Raw genomic sequence first — 8,456 nt, 5'->3', positions numbered from 1 at the left:
TTGAAATGGCCCCCCTGGCACCTCAGCACCACTGACATCTCCTCTTACTGTACTTGGCCCGGGAGATCTCCCGGAGCAGCTGCAGAGGAGTCGCTGTCAGGACGAGGGACATTTATCAATGGTTGATGTAGATCAAAACAAGCTCTGGCATCATACCAAATATTTATTTGTCACTGGGAAATAAATGCAGATGTCCCCATGCCACAATCTCAGTCCCCCCGGGGTTCCTTTGTTTAGTTTTATCCCCTGATATGGAGACACAGGAGCTCTCCCAGCTGGACAGGGTGTCAGGAGTCCCTTCCTGAGCTTGACACCCTTGGAGAGGGTGAACAAGGAGGTTCCTTGCTGCAGGAGACTGTATGGGTTTTGGAAAGAGGCCAGACCTGGAGAAGCTCCTTCTACAACCCCTCAGCACCGGCAATCTCACATCTTTATTTGTGTGACTGTCTTGTCAGGGCAGGGAGAGGGGAGAGAGGAGCCTCCTTTGGGCAGGGAGAGGAGGCAGAGACACCAAAAGCAGGAGTCCCAAAGGGATCTGGGCAGATCTGGATCCCATGGCTGCAGTAGGTGTGCCATTCCTAAATCCAGTTTGGGAGAGCCATGGCTGTGTTGCTGTGTAAGCTCTGAGGTATCTGCTGGTGGGAGGTGTTCAGGTTCATCCTGTTTGCATCCCCAGTTCCTGCAGAGCCGCTGTTAAACAGTGCCAGGAGATGCTCCTGGCACTGACCCTGGCATGGCTCAGGCCTCAGGTTTCCTCCATCAATCCCACCTCAGAGCATCACTCTGGTGGGCAGGTGTTAGTGGGTCAAGAGGAGCACAATCCAGAGAATTGGAGCATGGTTTCATGTTGGCAATTCTGGGAATGGGTTTCTCTGGCAGGATGCTGGACACCAGGGATTTCTGCCCTCCTTTCTCAGAAGAGTTTGGGATTCTCCTGTTAGTGCTGTTCCACAGCTTCCACCATCCCTACTCCTTTCCTTGACACTTCCCCAGATCCCAGTGTCCTTTCTGAGGGGGAAGAAAGGAACGTCCATGGTGGCACCACCTGGCTGCCTCGGACTCCAGCTGCTCCTGGAGTTCCAGCGTGTCCGGCACAGCTGCTCTCCGTGGGGCTGGGACTTGGTTCAGGCCCCACAGTCCCTGTCAGTGGCCACTCCCCGCTGGGCTCACGCTCTGGCCGTGTGGGGCTCCTGAAGGGTCAGCGGGTCTGGCTGAGCACTCCCAGCTCTGCAGCTCCTGACTCATCCCAGGGATGGGGTCCCGCAATCCTGCTCGGTGCCGTGTTGCCAACGGGGCCCTGTTTTGGGGTGGCCATGGGTACCTGCTGTTCCTCCACCCTCAGCAGCCCCACAGCAGAAGGGTTCTCTGGGAGCCCAGGTAAGGGATTCAGCTGTGGAATTCTTCTGTCTCCACAGCATCTCTCCCAAAAGTCCTTTGGGCTTCCTGAAATACTGTCTCCTGAGGTGATCCATGCCAGGGAGTCCCAGGGCCTCTGGACCAGTACCAGTGGGGTGTTTTTGCCATTCCCAGTCGTGGTCACTTCAGCTTCTGATGTGCTCAGGCCTAAGTGGCAGCCTCAGCCAGAGCTGGGTTACAGGACAAAACCTGGGCATTATGTGACTAACACCATCAGTTTTATTGAGCTAAAAAGAGATGACCCATATGATTCTGCTGCTGTTTAAAACAAAACCAGCTGCTGTGGAGACTTCCACATAATCTTGTGTAGTTACCTGCAAGAAATGCATCATTCTAAGAAATTTCCCCAATTGACATGAATAGAGGCTTGTAGGATATTTTAGGGGAAACCCTCCAAGCTGAGGACTGTACTCTGGCCAATCCCTGGCCCCTCCTGGCCAGGAAAAGTGCCATGAGACCCAGGAGTTTATGTGCTAAAAATACAATCAAGTCACTTTGGCTTGCTGATTTGGGCCTATAAAAGCTGGACCTGCATTTGGAACAAATTTGGAGAACTCACCTATGGGTGGATGCACCACATGGGATTTTCCCAATCTCTTGGAAGAGTTCTCCAGGTCCTTGCTGTGAAATGGGACCTTTCAGCAACTGCAGACTCTGGATGATGGTAAAGTATTTAGGCAACTGGTGATGTGTCTTTCTCAATCCCTATCCTTTCTCTCCTATAATAATGATTTAGTGCATTACCTTGCTTCTTTTTGCTTGTTGCTAAATCCAAGCATGTAGTTTTATTGAATGCATAATTTAACTTTTGTGTTGCCTTAACACTCCCAGTAAATAAGACCATTCTTCCCATTGGTTTCTGTGTTCTTTAAATCACCCCAGTCAGCTGGCAGAACAGGTATCAGAACCTGATGAAAGCCAGGCTCTGCTGTGATCTAGCTGGGCCCCATGGAATGCAGAGGGCCACTGTCAGTCCATGGAACCCATGGAAGCAAGGCTCAGATGTGAAAAAGGCCTGCACCCAAGAGCCCCTCATGGAACCAGGGCTGCAGTGTGTCACCGAGGGAGGGACCTCATGGCAGCAGGAGAGCATTGTGAGGCTGTGCAACAGGGCACCAAGGTTCCACTGTGACTTGACAGAACCCCATGGATGTGAATGGCCCCAAACCAGGCCAAGAGACACTTCCCAGACAAAGCCCAAGGAGAGGGATTTGCTTTATTCAGCACACTGGGTGTGCGGGGATATCTCCTCCTGACAGCGCACACAGGAGATTACAATATATGGTTATACTCTATGCATATTCATGTTCCTCCTCAGAAAAGGTGAGGTTATGTAAACGATTTCTCAGCACTCATTACAATCATTAGCATACACGAGGCACAGGCACAGTGCACACTGGTGATGGCACTGAGGAAGGCTCCACGACTTCCTCGGGGGTCTCCTGATGAAGGCTGGACATCTTCATCGCCGTGCCCTTTTCACCTTTCTCCTCTAGGCATGTGCAGTCTCTTGTTGGCAGTCTCAGCAATTTCCTCACTGGTTTTAGCAAGCTCTGCCCTTCATTTCTGCCAGTTTTGTTCCCTATTTCTTGCCAAGTTTCATCCTGTGTCTTTAGCTTGTGGCTGAATTTTTGCAAGCTTCCATTTTGAGTGCAATGTCTCTTATTCTTGCCCAAGTATGCCTAGGCAGTGCTTTTAACCCTTTCACAGCCACGGACTAGAGAGCCACTCCTGGACACTGGGAATTCCTGCAGGTGCCTCCACCTTTGGAGCCAGTGAGGCTTCAACCTCGCTGTGAGAGGCCCCAGCTTTTACACTGTTAAACAAACAAGCTGACATCAGTGCTAGTGTGGGAATAACTGGTTTAATTCTCCTGTTTGGCTTCTTCCAAAGCCAGGACTCAAGGAGGAGCCAAGGGAGGTGACTTTGATCCCACAGCCCCAAACAAAGCCAGATGGGGCCTTGTCCAGTTTCCAAACACAGAAAGGTAAATCCATGTTTCATCAATGAACACATACAGAAATCATATTGCTAATAATGATTCATTAATGAGCAGATACAAAGATAACATCTGGTTGGAAGGTTCATTTAGAGCTCAGCTTTGGCTCAGGGCCTGCTGTTTAGGCCACAGTCAGGGCCTGATGAGGCCTCAGGACTTCAATCAGTGCTTTGACCTACAGATGAACTGCAACCTTCAAAACAATTTTTTCAATAATAGAACCATAGATTTAGGTATAAGGCATAAAGGCATCAGGTCTTGTTCTTCAGCTAAGTGCTGTTCAAGTTCATTACTCAGAGCTATAATTTGCATTCCTTTTAAAAGAGCCCTAATTAGCTGCTCTTCTCTGTTCTTTATCAAATGCTCCTTTTTTCTTGAGACTATGTCTGTTTTTAGACATGTCTCAGTACTCAATTTCCAGCACAAGGTGTCACAACAACTCTAACATGGATTCATAACACACCAAGTGCTCACATTGCAATGATTACAGTGACTGCCACGAATGCATTTCACAGCAGCCTCCAATTTGGGAGCCAATCCCACCAGGAAGAATTTTCTTCTTTCTGCCACTCTTCTCCTAATCTTTCTATCAAGGAGATTGCTGACTGTTGGATCTCAAACCCAGCACTGATAGACATCCCTGCAACATTCCTGTCCTAGAGTAGCCCAGGCTCCTCCCTGGCCAGCAAGCAGATAATCCAAGGCTGTGAGGTTCTGCAGAGCCCCGTTCGTGTTTGTTGAAGCTCACAGGATGTACTATTGGATATTTTCACAGCATCATTTTTTGTTTAGTCTAATAATCAATTTAGCTTGTTAATGTAAATTGGGGGCAGCTGTGCACAGCCAGGGGTTTCCATTTCCCCAGTGGGCTACTGTTAAGGGCATGGAGCACATCTGGGAGATGGTGTCTCCATGGGGACAGGTTCCCATCTCCTCATTTTGTCAACTGCTCTTTTAACAACCCTTCACCCATTTAACCAATCCTGCAGCTTGTGGATTGTCTAGGATATGAAAAACCCAGCAGTCTTAATCACTGAATTTTTTACAGTAACAGACAAAGCATTCTGCATCACAGTATCAGCAAACCCTGTAAAAATAGCCAATTTCATTCCCTCCTCCTTTTTTCATTGTATACAATTTCAAGGGTTTACCTCTGACATTAGGGTCATGGCCAATCCTTTTCTGTAGAGTATTTAGTGTTACATCCCTGAGCAGCCAAAGCTACCAAATCAGTATTGTCAGCACATTATTATTTAACATTATTACTATTTCATACGTAGATATAGGTATTGGTATAGAAATATAGATATAGCTAGATAGGTATAGACATACATAGAAAATATATATATATCAATATATATATTAAGGTCTTATACTATAAATATGTACATAATTATTTATCATATTAATATTTCACTTGCACAAATGCATTGGAGCTCAAGATTAAAACCTTCTTCTGTTGTTCCATGTGGGAGCATTCCAACAAGAATTGTTCCTTCTGAAGGTGCTGCTTCCAATGTACTGTTAACAAATTCATCTTTGTCTGCCCAAACCCACAAGTCCTTCTCCTTTTCCGTATGCAATTTTTGGATACATTTTAAGACATCCAGGGGTTCAGCTTCTTTTAACCAACTGCCCCACTGCTCACACAGTGCTGCAACCTCAGCCCACTCCAGAGCCAGCCAACTCCAGGGAAGGGCTTCTCATCTGGGAATTTCTGATAGCACTGATTTCTCACATTTACATTTAACAAGTGACATTTTGCTGTGATCTGGCCAGACTCTGCCAGTTTCGTTTAACCAGTGGGCAGGGTCAGCACCAAAGACACAGACTCCAACTGAAGGAATCAGTGTCATTTACTGCAGCTCAAAGCAGCAAAGGATCACAAAAGGAGCAGCTCAGCAATGCACCCAATCATCAGCACCAAAGATTGCCTACAGTGATTAAGAAAGATCCAGCATCATTTACCCTCAGACTTCACCATCCCCCAGATCCACACAGCAGCAGGGGAAGCTGTCATAGCCAAGGGCTGCAGAGCCACTCCTGGACACTGGGAATTCCTGCAGGTGCCTCCAGCCACAGCTGAGGCTCCAACCTCGCTGTGAGAGGGCCCAGCTCTGACAGTGCTGAATGAACAAACTGACAGCACTTCTAGTGTGGGAACATCTGGTTTCATCCTCGTCTTGGATCCCTCCCAAAGCCTGGCCAGGGCTCAAGGAGGAACCAAGGGAGGTGACTTTGATCCTTCAGCCCCAAACAAGGCCAGATGTCAGATTTCATGGCCTTGTCTGGCTTGCAAATACAAAAAGATCAATACATGTGTCACTAAGGAGTGGCTACATCTACCACAGTGCTAATGACCATGCATGTTTCATTAATAAGCAGATACAAAGATAACCTTTGGTTGGAAGGTTCATCCAGAGGCCACCTTTGGCTCAGGGCCTGCTGTTCAGGCCTTGGCACTTCAGGGACGTGGTTTAGTGCCGGGCTTGGCACTGCTGGGTGACCGGCTGGACTGGATGAGCTCAGAGGTCTTTTCCAACAGAAAGGATGCTGTGATTCCATTATTATATCCACTGCATTCAGCTAGGTCTATTTGAGCAGCATTACTTTGCTCCAAAAGTGTTCAGCTCCTGTGGCCTATGGTGGCAGCTGCTTCAGCTCCTGGTGCTAAGCTGCTCGTGCTGAACGAGACGACTCGGAGAGATGAATACAGTCCATGCAATTTCTTCTGGGACACAGAGAGGGGAGGGTGTGGAAACAGGAGCATTGTTTGGTGAGGCCTCCTCTCTGCCCTTCATGGCTTACAGCACTTTGAACCAGACAGGAGCTTTCTCCAAGAGTGCAATGGAGCAGCTGTTCCTGCTCCTGGCTCTGCCTCTTCCCAGTCTCTGACCTTGCCTGGTTTTGTCCCTCTTGCTGTGCCCTCTCTTCCCCCAGGGCTCAGTGGCTGCTACCCAGTACTGTAGGACTGGCACAGATCCAGTGGTTGAGACCCTCCTTGCTGTGGCCTTGGAGCTGCCTGGGCACAGCAGCCTTTTCCATCTGGAAGCTCCCCATGGACAGGGAGTCTCCAGCTCCGTTCCTTGCACAACTTCCAGTAGCCCAGGGCTGCCATCTCAAGTCCCTGCTGGCACTGGGGGCTCCCAGGTGCCTCAGGCTGCTGTAACACCACTGCACACAGGACGGAAGAGTGGCAGGGGCTGTGTTGAAAGTCAGCTCCATGTGCTGCTGCTGCTGCTGTGGGGCCATTTGTCCTGCCCTGCCCCAGAGTCAGGGATCAGATCCAGGCCCTGCTGCTGCTCCCTCGGGATCAGCCCCAGTCTGGGTGTTGCTGTCAGGGCCAGCAGGAGTGGTGGCTGGAGCAGCAGGTGCTGACAGTGCCCCAAGCCCCGGGGCTGGAGGGGTCCCTGGGCTGGGCTGGGAGGGAGCTGCCCCTTGTTCTCCCTCTGCCCCAAGCAAAGCTGGGCTGGGCACAAGTGGGGCAGCACAGCCACCAGGGAGCCTGCGAGTCTCTTCCAGCCCTGGCTGCTCAGAGTTTGGGCCTTGGAGCCTCAGGTGGCCAAAGGCAGCTGCTCCTGGTCCCTCTGTGTGTGCCCCTGTATTCAGCTGTGCTGCTCCATCAGTCTGTGCCCAGCAGTGGGGAAAAGCCTCAGCCCTGCAGGGCCAGGAGCTGCCGGGCTCTGCCTGAGCAGCTCAGCCAGCAGGAACGGAGGTACTCCACATGGGAACCAGGAGAAAAGGACACTTCTTTTACAGGACATGTTTTCTATTTAAAAGAAAAAAAGGGAGAAAGAAAAAAAAAATTGGTAAAATTGTAAAAGATAAAAGTAAAATCTAAGGGTTAGTGAAAAAACTTCTGTAACTTTGCATTAAGAGGTAAAGGCTCTATTTAAAAAGAGAACTCAGGTATTTACATTGTAAATGTGCTGATGGCATGGATCCATCTTACTGACTTCAGCAGCCTTTTAAAAGATTTTGGGCTTTGTTTCCAACAGTGTTTCAAATTGTGGTCGAAGCAAGAGGAAATTGCTGTGTGCCCTTCCAGCTCCAAACAGCACTGGGAATAAAAACTGTGTCAAACCCCAATCCTTTAGAAGATGACCTTCTTTCTCCCCCTGTTAATGAGCTGCACATTCCCTTTGAAACTGTCAGGGATTTCTCAAAGACACAAAGTCCCACTTACAGCTTTTTGCTCTGGTTTGGAAGTGCAGAAGGGCAATTCTCCATCCAGTAGCTCCAGACTGCACTGCCTCAGGAACACGGCCCACTCGCCACGTTGGCCCACTCATGGCACTTCTAGAGGAGGAAGAAAGTGCAACTGCACAATTCCAGCCAATAAAGAAGGAAAAATGGGACAGACAAAACATCCTGTGGAGATCCAGGCATTTAGATTGGACTGGGAGAGTTTGGGTTCTTGCCAATTGGATGTGTGTCCCCAGCTGCAATCTCTTGCCTTGCACCTGCCAAAGCAGAAAGCTCAGGCGCTGTGCTCGGAACGGGCTCGTCTGATGCAAAGCTGTCAGAGCAATGTGAGGGCAGAGCCAACCCAGCTGTGTCCAGGGCTGAGCCCAGCAGAGCCCTGGCAGAGCCTAGAGCAGCCTCAGCATCCGCAGAGCCCGGCTGCAAGGAGAGAAAGCAGAAACTGCCCGTCAGCTGAAGGCTCCTGTCCCCTTGTCCCAGCTGCCCACGGTGCCCAGGCCATGCTGGCCGTGCCCAGAGCTGTGCCCAGAGCTGCCCATCACTGCTGCCTTTGGGAGCAGAGCAGGAGGGCAGGACATGTGCCCAGCCTGCAGCCAGCCATGGCACATGCAGCCCTCAGCAGCTGCACAGAGCGGGATGCTCCTGTGCTCACTGCCATCTCCCAAAAGCTCTGATCCCACCATGCCAAGCAGACAGGCACCCACCTCATGCCATCCATGGCTGGAAGAAAAGCTGGTCCCAAACAATGTCCTCAGCCTGCTCCAACGCCACGGCCCATCCACGCCACAGCTGCTCCCAAGCACTTCCCGATCCAGACTGAACCATCTAGATTGCTTCC

The 8,456-nt window shown here is 50.1% G+C and overlaps 1 long non-coding RNA gene across 1 annotated transcript; it reads left to right on the top strand.

The window, feature by feature from the left end:
* The first annotated feature begins 2,605 nt into the window (after positions 1 to 2,605).
* On the top strand, positions 2,606 to 7,499 carry LOC135283056 (uncharacterized). The gene is made up of 3 exons (XR_010348968.1): positions 2,606 to 2,739; positions 3,310 to 3,403; positions 7,414 to 7,499. It is a non-coding gene; the product is annotated as an uncharacterized LOC135283056 (long non-coding RNA).
* The last annotated feature ends 957 nt before the right edge of the window (positions 7,500 to 8,456 follow it).

Source organism: Passer domesticus, chromosome 18 (genome assembly GCF_036417665.1).
Source record: "Passer domesticus isolate bPasDom1 chromosome 18, bPasDom1.hap1, whole genome shotgun sequence".
NCBI classification, from domain to species: domain Eukaryota; kingdom Metazoa; phylum Chordata; class Aves; order Passeriformes; family Passeridae; genus Passer; species Passer domesticus.
This window is presented reverse-complemented; position numbering and strand designations above follow the sequence as displayed.